Raw genomic sequence first — 23,661 nt, 5'->3', positions numbered from 1 at the left:
ACTGTTCCTAGAAAGATACCATCATATGCATATACTCCAACATGGGGAAAAAGAGCAAACTATTCACTGCGCTCCACACATGCAACAAAGACACTCTGCTGGAGAGATTGACAGGGAATTTGATCATGCATTGAAAATTCCACGAGAGAACCTGCTACAATGCAAAGAAAGCAGGACGTCAGAACGGGTACCCCTAGTTGTCACCAATAATCCAGCGTTCACTGAACTGAACAGAATTGTTAAGGTCTACAACCAACATTCAGCAGGGCCGGAGAATTTAAGGACATTTTCAGTGACAACACGTTGATTACATATAAGCAAATACAAATAAATCCCAGTCCCTGAGCAGAAGCGCAGTTCTAATGGATCAGTAACAAATGAGACCTGGAACGTAGCTATGCAATACCAAGAGATGCAAAACATACCAAACCATCTACACCGAATCTGCCATGGCAACGCCACAGAGCTGAACAAAACAGTTTCAAGGAATTTACAACTGAAACTTTTCCAGCAATGTGTACCACATACAAGGAAAGACATGTCTGATAGGAAAGGATGTAGGTGAAACCTGCCAGGAACTGTGCAAAAGAATGACAGACAGAGGCACAACATATTGTATCATGTAACAGAAACACCCATAGGACATCACTCAAGATGGATATGCACTAATTATTATTATTATTTACTTGTTTAGTTCATAAGAACTTTTACATAATACATATACAACTAATCAATAACATGCATTACCAATAAAGACACATACAAATACATCCAATAATTTTCACAATTCACATTCACTAAAAAAACACTCAAATGTTCACTAAAACAATGCAAGTTCATCTATTAAAATGCACTAAATACATCCTTAATCCATAGGAATCACACCATCTGTTTTAATGCTTAGGGATATTTCAGTTATTCAGGCGTTCCTGTACTTGTTTCCGCAAACGATAAATTGCAATGTGCATTGATTCAGAATCGGTGTTCAGACAATAGTCCCAGTATTCGTTTGTTTTAATGGAATCATACCGGCTTACAAATTGTAAATTGACCCAAGCTCTCTGCATTCAATGAACACATGCCGAGCGGTTTCATATTTATCTTTCAGTCTACATATTCAGCATTTCCTGTTCCCAATTGTGGTGTTAGTATATACTCCTGTATTGCCAACAGCAGTAATTGATTTATATGCAGCCGGAGTATCAGATCTCGAACAGCAGGACTGGGGCTGCATGGTAGATAAGGTTGAGTTTTCAAATAAACATGTGTAACACCTGACACATATGAATAATTCTGTAATGTACTCAAATGGTCATAGTTGGTTACCCAATCCCATTGTTCAGATTTATTCTTGAAAATTGTTTTAATTACGTCAAAACTAGTACCCCTATCAAAATCTGGTGTCCATTCGATGCAGGCAAAGAATTCCATATTTAGCTGCGCATATCCAACCGTGCCTGGGGACTGCATATCATAGGCGTCTGCTCGCATACCGAGAATAGGGCGTATTTGTATTTGTATTTGATTTATTTGTAAAGTGCACCAAGCCCTGGGGCATCTGCGCGCATTTCTTACATATACATATGTTACAAGGATACACTTCTTACATATACATATGTTACAAGGTTACATACAGATTAGTGAAATAAAACAGGTTGCATGAAAATAATTCAGTGCTCCTGCACTCCGGAGTACAGGCGGAGTACAGGCGAGAGAGCAGGTGGAGAGAGACAGCTCTCTACGTCTCTTGCGAGCCACATTTTTACATTTTTTCTGAATAAGTGGTAGGAGGGTTCAATCCTTAAGGCATTACGAAGAGTGTTGCACAATTTAGCTGCAAGTACATGAAAGCTGCTACCTCCTGCCTTCTGAGGTTTGAACCTGGGGATCTTGAGGCAAAGTGCCTGTTTCGATCTGGTAGGGCGCTCTGAGATGGTGCGTGAGAAGTTGTTGGTCAAGTAACTTGGTGCTAGATTTGCGAGGCACTTGTGTGTGAGCGACAAGGTTTTGTAAGCAATCCTTTGATTGACAAAGAGCCAGTTCAGGTTGCAGTCCAGTTCTGAGATGTGTTTTGATTTAGGTATGTTTAGCGCTGCTCTGATGGCGTTGTTTTGTAAAACTTGCATTTGGTTTAGGTTCTGTTGGTTAGTACCTAGGTAGAGCGCATTACAATAGTCAAGTTTTGAGAGGACTAGTGCTCTGGCTATGGATATGCAGTTCGTGGTGTTAAGGAACGGCCTGCATGCTGTGATTAATTTGCAAGTGGAGGCCGTAGAGGAGGCTGTCGCATTGATTTGTCTTGTTAGAGTTAGGGTGGAATCAATATACATGCCTAGTGTTTTCACATCCTTTCTGACCTTAATGATATTACCGTCGATATTGAAGAAGTTGAACTGAACATCTAGTTTATTGAGTTTTGATTGATATCCTTGGAGGAGTAGCTCTGTCTTATCGTCATTAAGACAGAGGGCCTCATCACGACTTTGGCGGTAACCCTTAAATCCGGCGGTCGCGCTATTACCGCTGGATTTAAGGGTCCGCCAAATCATGACTTCGGCGGATTTCGCCCCAGCTCTTGGCTGGGGGGAAATCCACCGAAAATTCACGCTATTACCGCCGGCAGGAAATCCGCCGGCGGTAAGAGCGCAAATTTTCCCCATTGAGCCCAATGGGGAATGGGCTCAATGGGGAATGAGGAATTACATTACCGCCAAACTCGTAATCCGGCGCTATTAGCGCTGGGGAGTTCGGCGGTAGGACTAATTCCGCCGGTGGTAATACCGCCGGCGTTACTGCCAAAGTCGTGATCAGGCCCAGAGTCCATGCTTTGCCATCCAGGCTTCAATGATAAGGTAGATGTCATTAAGTACTTTAGAGTCAGTTACATAGTCTACGGTGATAGGGATAAGTATTTGGCTGTAACCAGCATAATTAGTGTAGGTGACACCCAAATAGTCATGGTCATCGAACAGGGGCTGTGGGTGTAAATACTCTCATTGATCTGTTATCAAGGAATGACTGTATCCAGGCATTGGCTTTATCTGAGAATTGTGCTGCTGAGGTTAGATGGTTACATAGGATTTTGTGGTTTACTAAGTCGAATTCGCCCGACAAGCCTAATAGAAGGAGGAGAGCAAACTTGCCTTTCTCTTTTAAGACATAATGGTTGGGTTCTCGATTGGATATGCAATAACCCTCTACATATATATTATACCGAGGTATAGAGCAATTGTACATGTTTATAACTAAATCGTTACTCTGAGCATACGGGCTTGGAACTTGGCTCATTTTGTAAGTGATTTCAATCCGGCACGCACCCAACTCAACGCCTAGCGTGTAGTGCACAACTGGAATCCTTATTTATTTTTGGGTCTAAAATGTCTTTATTCTGAACGATGAACGATATCACGTCCCTCTCCTGGAACCTCCCTGGTCACACTGAACCAGGAATCAGGCTGGTTTGCAAAGTTCAAATATTTATTTATGTATTTACAGTTTAATCACACTATGTCTTAACGGGTACACAATGATCACCAATGGGGTGATGTAACACAGAATAATCTCTTTAATACACAAGGAGTAATAGTGAGCAAAACAATTCAGTACAGAAATAATACTTTTGTGTGTGGGCATTCAGATCAGATAGCACTGTGGTTAAAGGTTCACCCTGCACAGCCCTCAACCCCCCAATAGACAATGTAAAGACATAGAAGGAGAGAGCAGGTATTCTGGAATGGCAGAATTCCAACAAGATATCAATCCCACTTTCCCCCCTTTAAACACAAGAGAAAACGGAATGGTTTTGAAAGTTGTCTGGAATGGTTAAAAATACTAAATATGGTTTAAATTGCTGAACTTATTATAATTCTTATGGGCGCCACTTTGGATAGTTGCACACAAACACTAGCAATGATTTAATACCAAGAAACAATTTGAAACTTAAAATTAAGGTCGAGAGCAAGAAAAAGCTGTTTTACACGTGTCAGAATTTCCCTAAATGAAAATTTGAGGCAAACTTTTCACTGCGCAATAATCGCGATAACGGGAGAACGTATGGATTTGGAATTTTGTTTCTAGCACAAAAACTGAGGAAGTTCTGGACGTTTTAGTGGAGGTTGTTTTTTCGAGATAGGCGCAAGAGTGGAAAACGGGAATGCACTTAAAATGACAAATGGGATTTCTTACACTAGAGGATGACTATGAATAAACGAATACCACACAGAAACACAGGCACTTGATCAGGATGACTGCCTGCAGTGGTCCTGCCTTCGTCAGATGAAAAATTATCAGCGCCAAGATAGTTTTACCAATACTAGTACAGGAGGAAGATAGGATGGTTTAGACAGAGGGTTCAGACAATTCAAAAATACTCCTAACAATATCAGGTTCTGAAGACAAGATGGGACAGGTTTAAGATAGGGATTAACTAAACAAGGTACATAGGCTAGTGAGACAGTTCTGTCTATAGATACTCACTAGATATTTTTTAAACGGAACCGTCAGGATTCTGGTCCGTCAAGATTCTGGTCAGGGAATGGATCTGGTTCTAAGAAAGACAGCTGGGCACATTGGACCGGATCTGCAATCAGCAAGGCACTCTGGTTGCAGCACAGCACAGGACTGGACTGGATCTGCCCTTCTTGGTTATGATGAAATTTATTTTCAGCAGGCAAGCAGTACAGCACAGCCCGGCTGTATTTTGGTTCCACTTAGGTTTGTGGGGATCTGGTTCTGGAATTTAAGGCCTAGCTGAAAATGGTTCAGCTATGTGGTGGGCCTTTCTGCTTTGCCAAGTTTCTGGAGTCTGGAGCAAGAAAGATGTAGAGTTCAGCAGCAGGGTGCTCCGCCAGCATCGGGATAGTGAGTGAATCTGTGTGTCCTTTTCTGTCCTCTGCTGTCTCTATTTATGCTATGATAAAGGGGGTGTGTGTGCTGGTCTAGCCTAAGCTCGCCCCTTTTGACAGGTGATTGTTCAGGGTCTCCTCTCTGCCTTGATAGGAAGAGAAAAACAGTGTGACACCTTTATGGTGTGGGTCTATGAGGCTTAGAGTCAACCCCTAGCCTCTTGAACACAAAATCTACTTTTGACACAATACAAATTTACGCGTGTGCAACCTCTATAACAATCGCATATACAGATTACATATTTTGCGTAGCAGCTACTCTTCAAAACCTCGTCGCTGTGGGATCTTGTGTCTGCTTTTCACTGAATTTTGCCCTTTTCATCAGGAACACAATGTTCAATTTATCAGCAAATTTCTACAAGTGTACGTGTATAACATGGGCTCAAGTTTATAAAGTTTCATACTTCTAGCAGAAATACATTTGGAGTAAAATCACATGTCCTGACGTTTCCTTCCAAAATATGTGACGCGATTTTGCCGCCTCTTAAAATGTGCACCCAACTTTTAGATTTACAATTCTGTTATTTTTGTATTTTTGACAATTTTAAGTGGCAAGTTATATGTATTTAAAGAAAATGTTCTTTGTGAATGTTCAGCCACAGATGGCTGTTTGGGTCCGCCTCTTTTTGTCTCCTTTCAGTTCAGAAGCATTTCCTGCTTTGCAGTTGTCATTGTTTCCTTCCCCACTGCAGACCAGGTTCTTTGCAGCCCTATAATTATCGCTTTGATGTGATTTCCTGGTGGGGGGAAAGAGGCATGCCTCTATGAGTAAAGCTGTTATTCCAGTTTGGTAGCTTTAGCCAACTTATTTTAAACTGTTAATTGTGTTGCATTTTTCCTTAGCATACAACAAACTTGTAGGATCAAATCTCAGCTAAATACTTATTCAAGATTTTAAACCATGGGATTAAAACAATTACAAGATGGATTACTTTCAATAACAGGCCTCTGAGATTGCAAACATTTGATTTCAGTTTATACATGTTTAAAGTTTAATCAGGCAGGCTTCTGAGAGCTGTCATTCAGGCGGCACAGGGTACTGCGCCCAGATTTTGACAGATCCAAAGGCAGGCCACTTTTGCTGTGGAAATCCCTTGATGTTTTCAGTATTTCAGGACCTTGTAAATTCACAACAATTTCTTACACTAAGTGAATTGTAGCACCCAGCAAGAATTTGGGATGTTTGAGGGTGTTTTGTACCGGCATTCTGCAGTTTCAGCAACCAGGAAAGCAAGATTCTGGGGTTTCCTTTAGCAAAGCACTGCTTTTTCCTTCTGTACTCCATTTTCACATGTTGTGGAGCCCAGCGACATGTTTCAGGAGTGAGATTTCTGTTCCACCACTGACAACATGCATGGCAGATTGGGCAGCCATCTTTTTGTGCTTTGCAGAGCGCAATTTTCAGAGGTTTTGGTGCGCACAAGGGTTTTGCGGCCATTTTACTATTTTTGGCACCATCAGAACACAGTGATGCCGCATGGCAGAGCAAAAGTGGGTCAAAACATCACACAATTGCTCAGGCCCCCCTCACAGTGCGATCCATAAGGACCAAGTCGTCCACATAAAGCAGGGAGGAGACTGGTCTTGCTCCCATTCTAATGGGGTACCCCACAGTTTTTAGAAAGGCTGGGAGATCCGACAAATACAGGTAAAACAACAGAGGAGCCAGCACAGAACCTTGCTCGACTCCCCTGTCTATCTTTACAATATCCGTTAAGGAACCTTCGTCGTCCAATCGTACCCTCACACCAGTGTTATTGTGGAGACCAACCAAGATTGGAAGCAGCCAGGCTGGGCAATCCATCCTCCTCAATTTCCGCCATAGGATAGATTTATTTACTGTATCAAACGCCAAGTTAAAGTCGGCATAGATCCGATACAAGGCCGGGTTACCCCTTACTGCTACCTCCTTAATTAATTTATCTATCAACCTGATGTTATGTGTGGTGGCGGATCCTGACCTAAAACCTATTTCCATTGGGTCTAAGATGTTGTTCTTGGCCACCCATTTCTGTAGGTCGGCCAATACAAAAGAAGCAAACAATTTACTGGTTACGTCTAATAATGCATAATAATTAAACCAATTTGTAATTGACCAGATTTGCGCTTTTTCTTTTCTTATAGACAGGAAACAATATTATTTGTTATCAAGTTTCCGGAATCGTCGCTTCTAAACACACTTTCTCAAATAGAATATTTAACATTTTAGACCATGATCCAGCATCGGCTTTTAGGACCTTGTTTGATAAACCATTTGGACACAGTGCCCGGGAGATTTTTAATCGGAGTATGGCAGTATAGATTTTATCTGTTCTTATGTCTAGCACCTGGGGACATCTGGTCCCTCCGTCATCATCAGGCACGATGTGTGACCACATTGGTTTTTGCAGATGGTCAAGCCACTTTCGCTCACAGATGGGATTCATTGTACGTGTTCTTCTATCACCCTTAGCAGACGAGAGGATCTGCCATATCCCCCTGGGTTTTCTACTACATAGGGCTGCAAACATCTGCTGCCACCATACGGTTTTATCTGAGAGCCGATGGCGCCTGAGCCAAAATCTGTATGTTTGCTTTATTTTTCTGATCTCAAATTGCTTAGCAAACATCAGGCCTCCAGAGCACTTGATTCTCCTAATGTTCTTTCTCATCTCGCCCTTGGCATCTCTGATCTCTATTTCAAACGCATGTACATGTTTTACTGAGATGATTGGATGGTTCACTGCCCATCCCTCCACAGCAACATTGAAATGTTTAAGATGCCCTTCCTGCTCATTCCCCATTAGCTGATGGTAGGATTTCTTCTCTTGGCCAGGAGTCAGCTTTATTATTTTGGTTGCATGTGCAATATCTCTCAGAGTCCAGCGCAGAGAATTACCTGCATGGCTAACTTCTACTCCTGCCGCTACCCTAACTACACACTTACTATACACTAAAGGATCTGTTGTTTTTTGTATTGAAGGATGATCTTCCAAATACAAGACACAGAAAAACATAGAAACTGAAGTATTTGAAGTCACTTAACCTAGGGAACAGATGTTGAAATCAAGGTGTGGGTTTCATGTTTCACTATGGTAAACTCTGAATTCCATCCCATCAGGCAACATGTCATGTGAAGACTGGTTTTGTACCCCTCAATTTCATGTAGGTGTTAGTACGTATACTCTAAGACCTAAAATAACTGACTGCCACTATGCATAGCATTGTAAAATCATTTTTGTAAATGTTAAGTAGATTTTCATTGTTATGTGAAATCCCCCTCACATTTTGCTGGACTACTGTTTTTTTGTCAGTTCTCCTGAGTGGGAACCTTTTTCCACACTTACTCATTCTTTTACCCTATCTTTTGTATCCTTTTGCATTTCTTTGAATACCTTTTTATTAGAGTAATTCTTTCCTCCAGGTTTTGTGGCACCTGTCTGACCTTTACAGCACCCCTTGGGCCTCCCCTTTTATTTTCATTTATGTTCCCAACCTCCCTTGGGGTCCTGAAGAAGGCAGCGAAATCCATCTTCTGCCGAAACGTCCCGCCTGCTTCAATGTGGCATTAAATACAGTTCCCTGCTTTGTGAATGTATTTGAGACAAAGACCTGGGATGTGTGTCTAGTCCTTATTGCTACGGTTACAGGGTATTGGCATTTATGGTTTCCATTTAGTTTAGCTAGATAGGGCCAACAGTACATGATTGGAATTGTACATGTATTAAGGTGATTCATTTATACCTGCAACCATACCCACGTGTGTTAATTTCCACTTCTACCTATGTATCATGAACACAAATTGGTCTTGTTTGTTTGACATTGAGCATCTAGCCAAATAGCATGTACTAATGTATTGAGGGTATTTCCAACTGATGTCCAGGTTATGCCCATTCTATATGCCAGGTGTGGAGTGACAATTCAATTATGTTGTTATGTATTATATGAGGAATATTATTTGATCAATTTGTATAAAGTTGAAATATATAACAAATATATATATATGTTTTTAGGGTTACATGGTAGGACCTATTGGCCTTAACCTAGTTGTGTGCCTTTCCATTGATTTGATCACTTGCATTGGGTCTAAGATGTTGTTCTCGATCACCCAACTCGGGCCTTTTGTTAAGCTATTTTATTATGGCTGAGAATTGCTACTTTGAGTTATACAGAGGATCAAATTAACGATATAATACAGGGCCCCTCCTTCTTTGATCTAAATAAAACAAACTCTCTACCCTCTCAAACATCATAAGCAGAGGAGCCATTAAAATTCAAGAAAAAATCGTTCCGTACAGAACTACATGGACGTTTCCTCCGGGAGTACCTGAAGGTTAACATTATTCCGGTAGGATTATTAGTGAGAAACAAACCATGTTTTTTCCTGGAGGATGAGACCTACAAAACCAATTTCAGTTATATTGCCACCAAGTGCAGTTGTCGTGCAGTCGTGTTACCCATCTCTACAGCTCTACGTTTGTCAGCCCAAATCCAACTTGAACTCGACACAGTGGAGGAGGTATTCCGTAGCAGTACAGTCATCACAAATATTCAAGACAAACTGAATGGGATTCAGAAGCTATTCGAGGAATTCAAAAATACAACCGTAACAAAAAAGACTAAGAAAGTAGCGTGAGATAAGCAGGAATTTAAGCTAGAAACTATCTATCCATATTTGGCAGCTAACTATTTACAAACTAGAAATAGCAGTAGGAACCAAACGGGAGGTCCACAGCGGGGACAAGGTGAACGGGTTACTTTTTCGAACATCAGCAGTAACTCATCTCAGGCGTCTAACCAAGGTTATAATTATCCCCCATATAGATACCCCCCGCCACACTATCCACCACCGCCGCAACCCCAAGGACACAGGCCTTTTTAGGCAGATGTCCCACACAAGGACAGGGGTAGGGCCCACAATACCCAGCCCCCAATTGGTATCCACCACCACGGCGACCCCAGCAACGCAGGAGGACTCATTACTAATGGAACATCAGCTAACATTGCCAGTGTTCAACCTTTCAGGTAAAACACTTTTGATGGAACAAAATAGTGTTCTGTCAAAAGGACTGTCTTTTGTTCCAACCACCAGTACAGACTGGTTTTCAGTCCAGACTGACAATCATGCATTTCTAAGGAAAATTAGATAGGGATCTTTTTTTAGAGGCTCTGACCCTGTGGAAACAACCGCAGACACAGGTCTAAGATAACCCTGCACTTTCACACCGAATGACAACCAGGTCCCGAAGGAAATTATAACCTTCGAAAAGTGTGTCCTCAAAGAAGTCAGGAGTCTGGAACAGAATAAACAACAGTTGAGATATAACCTTACTAACATAGAAAGACAAGCGATTAGTAATGACCCCAACCTAGTTATCAAGCCTGCAGATACGGGAGGGGGCATAGGGGTTTTCAACCAGTTACAGTACCATGAGATGGTGATGAGCCTCCTCAAAGATGGCGACGCTACAAGAAATTGAGGAAAGATCCATGTAATGATCTCAAAACTGAGATACAGATTATAGCAGCATTAGCACAAGAACGTGAGTGGCTAACCAATGAAGAATTTGACTTTTTGAATACATCGGACGTACAAACACTGGCCTTTTATTCCATAACGAAGATCCACAAGGACGCCCGTGTTCCACCAGTGTGCCCGATTGTGGCAGGTTGTGGCTCTGTCTTGGAGCCGACTGTAAATGGGATACATTACTCACCGTAATCGTATTTCTGATGCTTGTATCTGCTTAGATTCACATGCTGTGCATAGGCCGACATCTAGTGGAAGCTGCGGAGTATTACAGTTTGTTTTTCGAAACTCGAAAATGGGCATCGACACAGGGCGTGCCAGTAATACTATCCCTAGTGTGACGTCCACTGTACCCAAGATCCCTCACGCGTCTAGGATCCTCAGATTGTATTTTTTCTGACATGAGGTAGCATGAGGAGTAGCGTGAGTACAGATAATCCAAGCAGATAGACAGAAAGGTAAGACTACAAGCCATCATGCGCCTTCTCTCAGAGGGGAGGAAGGGTGGGTCGCATGTGAATCTAAGCAGATACAAGCATCAGAAATATGATTACGGTGAGTAATGTATCCCTTCTGAGGCTTGTGGAATCTGCTTAGATCACATGCTGTGCGTAGATTAGCGAGCAGTACCTGAAGAAGGAGGTGGGATGTGAGAAGGGTCATGAGCAACTAAGTGTCTTAGAACCGCTTGTCCCACTTGTGTATCTGCCTTGGAATGGGTGTCAATGCAGTAATGCTGAGTAAAAGTGTGAATAGAGCTCCAAGTAGCTGCTTTGCAAATGGTGTCAAGGGGTACATTTGCAATGAAAGCCAGAGTGGCCCCAATGCCTCTAGTAGAGTGGGCTCTTGGCGTGAAAGGCAGAGTTCTTTCAGAAAGTGAGTAACACAGCTGGATACAGTTAATAATCCACTTTGAGATGGCACCTTTAGAGGCGCGATCCCCCTCTCTGCCTGTAGCTACGGAGACAAACAGTTGATCTGTTTTTCTTAGCGGTCTGGTCTTATTTACATAGTTTAGGACCGCCCTACGCACATCTAGGGTGTGTAGTTTCACCTCAGCCGAGCTTTGCGGGTCCTGGAAGAAAGCCGGAAGCTCGATGGACTGGTTTACATGGAATTTAGATATACATTTAGGTGAGAACCTAGGGGTGTGCGAAAAACCAGTTTGTCTTTATGGACAGTAAAGAAGGGATCCTGCACTGACAGAGCCTGAATTTCAATGACCCGTCTTATAGAAGTAATAGCTACTAAGAAGGCCGTTTTATAAGTCAGCTGTTTGAGACTGCTTTTATGCATGGGTTCGAAAGGGGGGCCCATGAGCTTGGCTAGCACCACATTAATGTCCCACCCTAGGAGGGTGAAGTCTCTTTACTCCTTCCATGAAGGCTTTAACTACTGGTGCTTTCCACCACGAAACCTTGCTATGGGAAGTGGTGTAAGCCGACAGGGCTGCCAGGTGTACTTTCAGTGAGTTAAAAACCAATCCTGCATCCAGCAGGTGGAGCATGTATGTAACAATAGTGGAAGGAGTGCAATCAACAGGGTTGATTGATCTACTCTGGCACCAGATAACAAACCTCTTCCACTTGTCAAAGTAACAGTGCGTTGTTTTTGATTTCCTAGATTCCTTTAGGATCGCCATACACCTCTGTGGCAAATTGAGATGTCCAAACTCTATGACATCAGGAGCCATGCTGCCAGGTTCATTGAATTGGGTTGCTGGTGCACTGTTTGACCTTGGTGCTGGGACAATAGGTTGTACCAGGCTGGAAGTTAAATTGGGCTCGCACACCGCCATCCTGCGTAGGTGTGGGAATCACGGTTGTCTTGCCCACATGGGAGCAACTAGGACGAGCGTCATCGACTCTCTGTTCATCTTGTTCACCACTTTCCTGATGAGAGGAGTTGGTGGAAAAGTGTACGCAAACATCCTTGACCAGTTCATCCACAGGGCGTTCACCTGGGAGTCTGGTTGGGGGAACCTGGATGCAAATCCTGGGCATTGTCTGTTTTTGCTTGTGGCGAATAGGTCTATAGTGGGGAAACCCCACTGAGAGAAGATATCTTCTACGACCTCTCTGTGTAGAATCCATTCATGTTCCTCTGGGAGGGAGTCTCTGCTCAGAGCATCCGCTAGGGAATTGAGCTCTCCTGGAACATGTTGTGATGACAGGAAGATGTTCCGTCTGAGTGCCCATATCCAGATTTTCTGGGCAAGCTTGGACAGATTTGGCGAGCGAGTCCTCCTTGCTTGTTCAGGTAGAACATGGCTGTTGTGCTATCCGTCCGGATTTGTACTGACAGGTTTAGTAGGTGGGCCTCGAACCCCTGAAGCGCTCTGAATACTGCCAGAAGCTCTAGCAGGTTGATGTGGTTCTTGGCCACTGAGTGAGACCAGAGACCCTGAGCTGTGTGGTGGAGATGGTGAGCTCCCCACCCCGTCAGGCATGCATCTGTAGTGACTATTGCCTGTATCTCGGGATCGTAAAAGGGTTTCCCCTGTGCGAGATTCTCTCTTGTCCACCAGTGAAGGCTTTGTACCAGTGTTGGTGAAACGACCACTAGATCGTCCCACTGCCCACTTGCCTGAGACCACTGTTTCGCCAACCATTCCTGCATGGGACGCATGCGCAGGCGCGCATGTGGGACCAGGTAAATACATGACGCCATCATGCCCAGTAAACGCATTGCTTTGCGTACCGTTATTTGTTGACCGGACTGATAATGCGGAATTTGCAGTAGTATATTCCGAATTCTTTCTTCTGAAGGAAAGGTCAACCCCTCTTGGGTATCTAGGATTGCTCCTAGGAACTGTTTTGAGGTGCTTGGCACTAGGCTTGACTTTTTCTCATTGATTGAGAAGCCTAACTCGTGAAGGAGGTCGATAGTCCTTTGAATGTTTGTCCTGCAAATTCCTGGGGTTTCCCTCGTTATGAGCCAGTCGTCCAGATAAGGGTACACTGGGATTGCCTCCCTGCGCAGCTGTGCAGCCGCCACCGCCAGTACCTTGGTGAATACCCTTGGTGCTGAAGCTATCCCGAAGGGCAGTACCTTGAATTGGTAGTGTCGACTGTCCACCTTGAAGCGCAAATACTTTCTGTGTGGTGGGAACATGGAATTATGAAAATAAGCATCTTTCATATCCAAGGTTGCCATGTAATCCCCCTTTTTTAGGAGGGGGATTACCTCTTGTAGCGTGGTCATACGAAATTTTTGGGGCTTGACATACTTGTTGGCAGGCCGTAAGTCCAATACTGGGCGCATTGTCAAATCTTTTTTTGGCACAAGGAAGTAAGTTGAATAAATTCCCTTGTTTACCTGGTGTCCCGGGACGAGTTCTATCGCGTCATTTTCTAGCAGAATGGCGATCTCGTCGAGGAGAATCTTCTGATGTTCTAAAGAGTGTACTCTTTGTCGTGGAGGATGGTTCCGGGGACGCTGCAGTAGTTCTATACAATATCCTGTGGATACTGTTGACAGCACCCATCTGTCTGATGTGATCCCTTCCCAAGCCTGGGTGAAGTTGGAAATGCGTCCCCCTACTGGGGTTGCGTGAGAAGGGACCCTGAACTGAGCGTCACTGCTTTGGTGGAGGCGTGCCGCCTCCCTTGTTGGGGCTGCCTCTGCCTTTACCACGACCTCTCCTATTACCCCTGCCGTAACCCTGGATAGACTGTTGGTTGTTGTTCCACTGTGTACCCTGCCCCTGGGAATAGGTAGATCCTCTCTGGGAATTTTGGCCGCGTGGGCGACGAAAATTACTATTCCCTCTCTGGTTAGGGGGTTTATTGGTTAACTGGCCAAGGGACTTGAGTGTTTCGTATTCGTCCTTGGCATTCTTCAGTGCGTCTTCGACCGCCTTACCAAACAACAGATCGGTTTCCACCGGTTTGTCCAACAATGATGCCTGGGTTTCTGCCTTAAACCCAGACTGCCGTAACCACGCATGTCTTTTGATAACAGTGCCTTCCGCTATCAATCTGCCTACGTTGTCCGTGGCGTTGAAGGTTGCTTTCAAAATGCAACCAGACACGGCTCTACCCTCTGCGGAAATCCAAGCTAACTGGCCCTTTAAAGGTTCAGGAGCAGAGGCTATGAGTGCCGCGACTTCTTCCCACTGATGGCAGTTGTAGCTGGCCAACAGGGTGGTGGAGTTTGCAATCCTTGCTTGATAGGCGGACGTTGAGGCTACTTTCCTGCCGAAACCGTATAGTCTTTTGCTCTCCTTGTCGGGAGGAGCTTCGGACGATGACAAGGGTGTTCCAGACCTCTTACGAGTGTTGGTGACAACTAGGGAGTCTGGCTTCAGATGTCCTCTTATATAGAGAGGGTCAGACTGGGCCGCCCTGAAACGTTTTTCAACCCTGGGATTGACTGCTCTGGTGAGGTTCGGGTTCACCAGGGACGGATCTATTCTCCGCTGAATGAACTTAAGGATAGGGATGGTCTGGGCAACAGGCCTCCTTTCTCCCACTAACTCTTCTGTGAAGTCCCTTTCCTCCTGGACACCGTGGATGTCAATGTGGAAATGTTCTGCTGCGCGTGCGAGAACCTCGTTTAGGAGGGGTTGTTTATCGACCGGGGAGTCGGTAACCGGGGCTTCGTTCTCTACCGGGGAATCTACTCTGTATGTTTCCGGGTCCTCCTCTTCCTGGTCCTCAACATCCCCATAGTAGCCCGTCCCGGTTTGCTCTTCTATCATACCAAATTCTTGGTCCTCACAAAAGGAAGCCTCTCCTTGATACAGTGAGTATAGTCTTGTGTATGGTTGTACCTCGAAGGGTTCTGACCTCATCGGAGTTTCAAACCGGGGCTTCTTACTCGGGGAGATAGGATCAGCAGAGCCTGAGGGAGTCGCCCCTTGTGGATCATACGCGAGGAAATGTTCTGGATTATTATCATAAAAATCTGCCAAAGAAGACATTCTTGACATGACCCTATCTATGTCTTCACTGGACCATTTTTTGGAACTGGGGATGACTCTCTCAGCAAGTCTATGGGATTTATCTTGAGTAGCTTTGCTGGTTTTAGACATATCAGCAGACCTGGTTTTGTCTGTCTGTTTAGGGGGAGTGGTGTGTTTCACAGGTGTGGAAGAGTGCAAAGGTTGTTTCTTTTGCTGTTTTCCCCCCTCCCCGTGAGTGGAAAAATGTTTTCCCTGTCCTTTAGTGGCTCCGGAGGTTTTCGACGCCTGGCGTCGAGGATCGGGGGTGGTGTCCCTGTCCTTCGAGCGTGGGGCCTCGCTGGTTTTAACTGCGGGCTCCGACTCCTGGAGCGCAGCCTGGCGGTGGAAGTCGTCCTCGTCTTCCGACGATCGAACTTCTGTTAGCCTAGGGAGCGAAGCACTCTTGGCAAGAGTGGATGATTGCCTGGAGTCATGCGGCGATCTTGATCGAGAGCGCCCAGAGGACACCGAATCGGACCGTTCTGTTTGTGCCTCTTTCCGAGAACTCGACGTCGTCGAGTCTCGGTTGGACTTAGTGTGCTTAGTGTGTGTAGTATGTGAAGCACTTGTGTCGCCGGGGGTCTTCCCCATAGCCGCCCTGCTGGACGACCTTCCGAGGTCGGGGACATGCGCTCGGCTGTCTTTCGACGGCGTAATGCCCTCGCCGTCTGAAAGTACGGCGTCGCTGCTGTCGCTGAAGGCGCCCTCCGCTGCCATGGCCGCCTGCCTGGCGTGGTGGGCCCAACGCTTCGTCGAACGGTCCTTAAGTGTCTTAGGTTTAAACCTACTACATGCTCTGCAGTTCGCTTCGGGGTGGTCCCTCGGCAAGCAGAGATTGCACGTTTCGTGCCTGTCGACCCAAGGGTATTTGCGATTGCACTTGGGGCAGAATTGAAAAGGGGTACCCTCCATACGCACCTTGAGGCAGCGGGCTGTTAAGTGTAGGAAATGTATAAGGTGTACCTATATGCCAAGAGTGTAGAGTATGTACCACCCCCCACTCTCCCTACTTGCAGGGCCGAGGCCAGAGGCCTTCCAAGGCCCGGGCCGAGGCCAGCGGCCTTCCGAGGCCCAAATCCGTCGTGCAGCAGCCGACGGTCGATTTCTTCTCCAGCCGGCGTCGAGTGTCGAAGTTCGACGTTGGGGTGGGGAAGGATGTCAATAGATTATTATTTAAAATTTTTTGCAAAAGTATGCCTAAGGCCAGGGGACTCCGCAAAATGCTTCCGACCAGTATGACGGAAAAAAACAATCTGAGGATCCTAGACGCGTGAGGGATCTTGGGTACAGTGGACGTCACACTAGGGATAGTATTACTGGCACGCCCTGTGTCGACGCCCATTTTCGAGTTTCGAAAAACAAACTGTAATACTCCGCAGCTTCCACTAGATGTCGGCCTATGCACAGCATGTGATCTATGCAGATTCCACAAGCCTCAGAAATATTGATACATTTTTACAGCCGCTCAGTCAGAAAACCAATACCTATCTTTGTGACAACACTTCAGTGATTCAACTGGTAGAAAGTAGACCCTTCAAGATGGAGGATGACATTTTGGTCACTCTTGACATACGGGCACTTTACACAAGTATCCCGCAGGAGGAGGCAATTCAATGCATACGTGAAATCTTTGTCACTGAACCTCCGCCTCGGGAGATCCCACCAGAGTACATCCTGGAACTACTTGCTTTGGCACTTCAAAAAAATGACTTCAAATATAAAGACCAATTCTTTTTCCAGACCAAAGGCATGGCGATGGGGGCAGCCTTTGCACCGAGCCTAGCTATTCTGTACATGGCGATGCGGGAGCATCATTATTTTCTCACCAATACTAATCCTTTGTGGGGCCATATCCAGCTGTGGCGTCAATATATCGACAATATCGTCATGATATGGCAAGGGTCAGCAGATAAACTACAGCAATTCTTTGAATGGCTTAAGGTACACCATACACAGATTAAATTTAGCATCAACACCAGCATTAGTGAGATCCTTTTTCTGGACCTTAGCATCCGAGTGAGAAATCAGACACTTGAGTGTTCCTTGTTTAGAAAGCCTACGGATAGGAACACCTTGCTTCACTTTTCAAGCTTTCACCCGAGAAGTGTTAAAGACAATCTTCGTATGGCCAATTTCTCAGGCTAAGGAGAAATTGTACTTCAATCTCAGACTTTTTACATCATGCTGAGAGTTTAAAAGAACACTCAATAGCGAGAGGGTATCCGAACATACTGGTGACCAAGGCCATTAAGAGAGCCAGGTACACACCAAGAGATACCTTATTAATCCATAAGGAACCTCGCAAGGAGGACAAGCTGGTGTGTGTCTTACCATACACCACACACACATATCCGTTAACGGATGAACCCTTGCCCTTGTTTGCTATGACAAGGCAAAAGAACCTCCAGACCACAGATCAAGAGAAATGAGACCACAGGGTGGGATTTATGCCCAATCACAGGACATTTCCCCTGCGGGGTCTGTTCTGTTTGCAGATATAGCAAAAAAGTGAAGGAATTTGAAGTAAGAGGCAGGAAATGGACGTTACGTATCCACACCAATTGTAAAACTCCAAATGCCATCTACTGTGTGGAGTGTCCATGTGGGTTGAAATATGTGTGACAAACATCCAGGCCCGTGCATACAAGAATTGTAGAGCAGAGATCACGTCTGAGATGCAAGAACATCAATGCACCCCTGGTCTCGCACTTTATGGAATATGGACACACACATGATGATTTTACTTGATTATTAGAGGCCTTGCCTAGGAGCACATATACATCATGACAGTTGAATAACTCTGAGGCGAGGTGGATACACTGATTAGAAACAATTGAAAATGGCCTAAATGAAGCAAACCCACAGCACTGGTAATGCTATATTTTTGTTAACATTGGTGGTCATTTGGTTTGCTCCCATATGAGGGGAAGGAGAACCCCATCACATCAGTTAAATGTTAAATGTTAAAGGTATTTGTATCGCGCACCGTCACCAACGGAGTTGGTCCCCAGACGCTCTGGCGGATCTGCAAATGAGAAGATGGTATGGGTTAGTAGGTGAAGCGGGAGTAGGATATTGAGAGGAGTGGTGCTCTGTTGGCAGCTTCAACTTGGTATACACCAGGTGCTGAGCTTTGGTGCAAGTATCGGATCGATGTCAGTCCTTGTGCAGCTGTTGGTGCGGCTTATGTGTTGTTGCAGTGTTGTGAAGTGCGTGTGGGTTGTTGTGCGAGAGATGATTGTGTGAGATTTTTGAGTGAGATAAGTCTGCAGAAATGCTGAGTTTTTTGTTAGTGGGTTATATGAAGTTTAACATGCTAACATTCAGAACTCTGACCGACTGTGACGCTCGCCAGTTATGACAAATTAAGTTCAGCGCCATTAGGGGGGAATTTTCCTACCCTATAGAAAAAACATAAATAGAGAGAGCATAGTATTAATTTTTAACAGAGTAGTTCTCTCTGCTCATTCTGCTGTTGTCCATCCATCCAGCGGGGACCTGCATAAATGTCAGCTATTTCGGACCGTTTGCAGTTTCCTGCATAGGTTGTCAGCCTGCTGTTGTTGGCTGAAACCAGTTTGGATCTCTGGTCCTAAAGCATATCAACTGGGTGGTGTTGGGAATTGGTTCCCTCTGACTGTGCTGTACCGTAAGCCTGCATGGCCACATACACAATACGATCCTCATTCATGGGAGTAGGAGTACAGAAATAAACATAATAAGGCGTGTGTCTAGTTGTATTGTTCAAAAAGGATTTTCCTTATGTTGATATTTTATGACTATTCATTGTTTGCTCACCTTTGAAAAACTTGGTAGAATGGTAGTCATAGTAGGGAAGAGCGCTAGAATGGAACGTTTAGTCCCATTTGTTTGTCCATGGACTCTATCTGCTCACGGGGATGATCACGTGTCACCGATATGGTCACGTGACATTCAGTCTACCTCTAAAGATCGCTTCGAAGATGGCCTCCGAGTTTCTCGTAATCTTTGGAGACGAGAACCGACCGGAAAGATACGTGATGTGCTCCAGAAACAATTAGGCTTCACACCACATAGGGGGCCACATTAGGTAACTTTAGTTTGAAAGGCAAGCAAAGCAGTGGGAAATATGCAAAGTTTAGAATGCCTGCACACGTTTCATCAGTATATACGAAACAGTCTGACTGACGATAGCATAGCTGTAAGTACTATCACTGACAATGGCGGGCCTCGTTAAACCACTGCAGCCATTCTTCTGTAAGGACTACGGAATGGTGCATACAACATGTTTGTATGAGAGGGGTTCTAGAGTAACAACGTAGGGAAACCTTATCACCACTACTATCAACTACCATATGAATAGTCTGCTTAGCCCTCTTTGACGCCACTACCCTATGGTTTCAAGGTCTGTGTGTACATACTAACACAATCAACATTTAATAAATGGATGAAGTTAGGCTCTCAATGCTAATTTGTGTGCACCTATATGTTTCAGCAGCGGAAAAGCTAGCGCCTGCTGATCGAAGAGCATATGACGACTATCACTGGGTAACAGCTTTGTGCCCTGCACACCATTACTACCCGGATGTGACCCTGAACAGGGTGAGTACGTTATGTCCCCTTATGCAATTAGCAGATAGAGCAATATTTGAATGGCCTTCGGAGCATTTTGGGAAATGTTTACCCTTACCCTTCCTCTTTCACTTTTGAAATAAATTCACAACCTGATTTAAGCAATCTTTCACATTTTTGTGAAGGGATGTTGAGGCCCCTGGCACTTATGTTCTTGGTGTGCTTGATAACTATGAGACCTGAGGTACCACAATGGTGCATCTCATTCATATGTATGTATCCCTAAGCCAGAAGGAGGTACTACAACTGTGGTGACAGCTAAGGTGCACGTAAGGATTTCATCAAAGAACATCATTAGATTCAACATTGGTGTAGAACTCTCTCCAAAAGCTGGTCATAGCTGGACATAGCTTTATTATTGAGTAGATCCACTATTTGTAGGTGTATGACTTGATGGACACAGGCCCACTGGGTGCTACATGGGTGCATGGAGAGTCTATCTCCTCCCGCACAACACTATTCTTTGGTACTTGGATCTTTTTTTAGTTTTCATTCACTGGGAGGCTTTCTTTGGATGAACGTTATTTTTCTTTTAATACTAGAGGTCCTCCCCAATTTTGGTGTCGGCACACGAGGTAGGCAATGGTACTAGTGTATTCTAAGTTGGCAGTATCACATACCCCTTCCTTTTTAACATTTTGTGACTATAAATATAGTTTTTATTTCAGTTTTAATATTTACTGTTAATTTTTATTATAACACATCCACAGCTCCAACCTCCATTGGGGTCCTGAAGAAGCAGCGAAATCCATCTTTTACTGAAACCTCCCCCCTGCCTCAATGTGGCATTAAATACAGTTCCCTGCTTTGTGATTGTATTTGAGACGTAGACCTGGGATGTGTGTCTAGTCCTTATTGCTACGGTTACAGGATATTGGCATATATGGTTTCCATTTAGTTTAGCCAGATAGGGCCAACAGTACATATATTAAAGTGATTAATTCATACCTGCAACCATACCCACATGTCTTCATTGACGCTTCTTACCTATGTATCATGAACACAAATTGGTCTTGTTTGTTTGACCTTGAGCATCTAGCCAAATAGCATGTTCTAATTTATTCAGGGCATTTCCAACTGATATACAGGATATGCCCATTCTGGATGCCAGGTGTGAAGTGGCAATTCAATTATGTTGATATGTATTATATGAGGAATATTATTTGATTTGATCAAATTGTATAAAGTTGAAATAGATCAAATATATATATATATATATGTTTTTAGGGTTACATGGTAGTACCTATTTGCCTGCACAATAAATTACTTTCTCTTTTTTTCTTTTTAACCTATTTGTGGGCCTTTCCATTGATTTGTCCATTACTTAAATAATGGCTCTGCCTAAATATGCCTTGTGCCTTTGAAAAGAATATCAAAAATTAAAGTGGTTCATTTAGGGGACTCCCCATTTTGTGTTTATCATGTTCTCAAGTGCAGGGGGATATTTACTATCCTTCCTATCTTTTCTATTGGGAGATCAGCACACCCGACCGTATGCAGTGTGCTGAGGGGTTACACTGTATCCCCTTTCTCACTGCTCCTTTAACTTTTTTGGTTACAGTGGCAATGTAAACCGAATGGGTGGTGGCAGTGTTTTTTTCCTACCTACTTTTGTGCAATTTATATTCCCAGGCTTACTTACAGCCACAGTATTTCACAGAAGCGTCACCATTAACCCAAAATGGTGACAGTGGTTTTTTCACCAATTCAAGATGGCTTGTCCTTTCTTGGTCCTTCTTCTGCCGTACCGAATGGGAGAGGTCCAGGTTTGACTTTTGTCTTTGGCGAGATCCCTTTGTAAAGGCTCCAGTGTGTCTGTGAGGACAGGAAATTGTGGAGGGCTCAGAAACGTTGTTCTTTGTTTTCTGCTGTGCCTGTCTGTAACCAGTTCTAACTGGGGGCATGACTGTCCTGAAACAGCCAAAGGCAAAAGAAACAAAACCAAATACGTATGGGTTTGTATCCTTAGAGTGTGCACTATGACAACAATATTGTGAAATGGCAAGCTGCATCACCTATTCCCCAAGGCCAACCCAAAAAATGCCTTGTATAGGTAACAGGACAACAAAGTGGTGGGAAATGGTGTTTCACGCTCTGCCTCTTGCACTTGAGTAAGCATATAGTTGGTACAATAATAACTTCTTTATATCCTCAAATCTTCTAATAGATGATTTATTAACAAAGAAGGTAAGTCGACACGTTTTTCGACCTTTGTTGTCCTCAAGGATGGCATGACAGAACATAAACCTGTATGTAATCTCAGTACAAAACAGAAAATTAACCAAGTGCAATCAAATAAGATTTTGAAAATGTTTTTGCTATGCGGATAGACCATCAGTGTGCGTATTTGTTGCATACCAATTACAAACAAATGGATATATGCATTATCGTGACAATTATTTAAGTATTAGGTTAAATTTCCCACCGCTTTGTTGTACAAAACAAACAAAGGGCTCAAACCTGGTTTGGCGCGCAAAGTAAAACCCAAGAAAGACCTCACAAACAGAAAATGGCGAAAAAAGAAGACCGGGTCATTTTGACAAAATGGTCACCCATGGGTGCTAAACTGCAGCTGAAGATTCAACCTGCAGTAGAAAAGCACAATGGTAGGTACATTAAACCACTGCCACCAGCCATTTAAATTAGTGAGGGTGACATAAAAAATGTTACATGAGTAAGTGGGAAAAGGGGCTATTAAGTAACCCCCAAGCACTCCACATAAGACGGTGAGTGCTGGAGCCACAAAGAGAAAAGGTAAGTAAAGTCAAATTCACTTTACTATTCTTGGGAATAGTAGTTCACACAAGAAAATGTATTTAAACCTTATAAGAAATCTAAAGCATTTCTCTGTGACACTGCACTGAAGGTGCTGTGTGTCACCATACAAAAAGTAGATGCATATGGAGTTTGTCAGACTTCCAAAACAAAGGTAACACATAATCCAAATCAGGTCAAAACACATGAAAGAGTGAGAAAAGGTGCTTGCTCACTCCAGGGTTAAAATGAAAAAGTCCTAAAGTCCAGCAAAATAGCTGCGGGTCTCTAAGGTTGAACGGGATTAGCACAGAAATGAGAATTTTCCCTAACACACATTTCTTAAAAAGTGACATTATTGCAATTAAGGATTGAAAGGTTAAGTGAAAAAATGTGAACACAAATAATCTCCCTAGATTTTAGAAAAGAGCAGTGATAGAAAAAAATTGAATGATAGAATATTCCCAAGAAAAAAAGCTTTTAAAAGCAGGGAACTTGTTCCTGGAGCCATCTCTCAGGATCAGAAAAAAAGCACTGACTTTAAACATGATGACAGTGAGAAACAGATGGCTGCAACGAAGGTACAGTGGCTGTTTTCAATACCCATTCAAATCTGCCTATCTGTCCTTCTCTCTGAGGGTAGGGCTTACTATGTAGGAGACATGAGAACAACATGAGCCTGATAGGTTGTATGATGCCATTTTGTAATTATTGCTATAGAGGAAAGTGAGGTTTCTCTGTTACCTAAATAGGTGTTTCCAGATCCAGCACATGGGTGAAGATATTCAGTTTATATGAATACCAACGAAGATCCCAGGATGAGGATGTAAAACATTAAAGAATTAAACATTTGTACAACCAGTGTTACATTTTTTTAAAATACAGAGAAACAACACACATTATATGCATTCAACAATTGTGCTTAAAACGGGTGTGGA

General features: G+C 43.8%; 1 protein-coding gene across 2 annotated transcripts in view; it reads right to left on the bottom strand.

The window, feature by feature from the left end:
- Positions 1-23,661, bottom strand: part of LOC138583277 (zinc finger protein 530-like) — a 367,448-nt gene that overhangs the window by 129,343 nt on the left and 214,444 nt on the right. The window lies entirely within an intron of this gene.

Source organism: Ambystoma mexicanum, chromosome 3q (genome assembly GCF_040938575.1).
Source record: "Ambystoma mexicanum isolate Mex_15411 chromosome 3q, UKY_AmexF1_1, whole genome shotgun sequence".
NCBI classification, from domain to species: Eukaryota; Metazoa; Chordata; class Amphibia; order Caudata; family Ambystomatidae; genus Ambystoma; species Ambystoma mexicanum.
The sequence above is the reverse complement of the archived record's forward strand: the minus strand, read 5'-3'. Positions and strand labels throughout refer to the sequence as shown.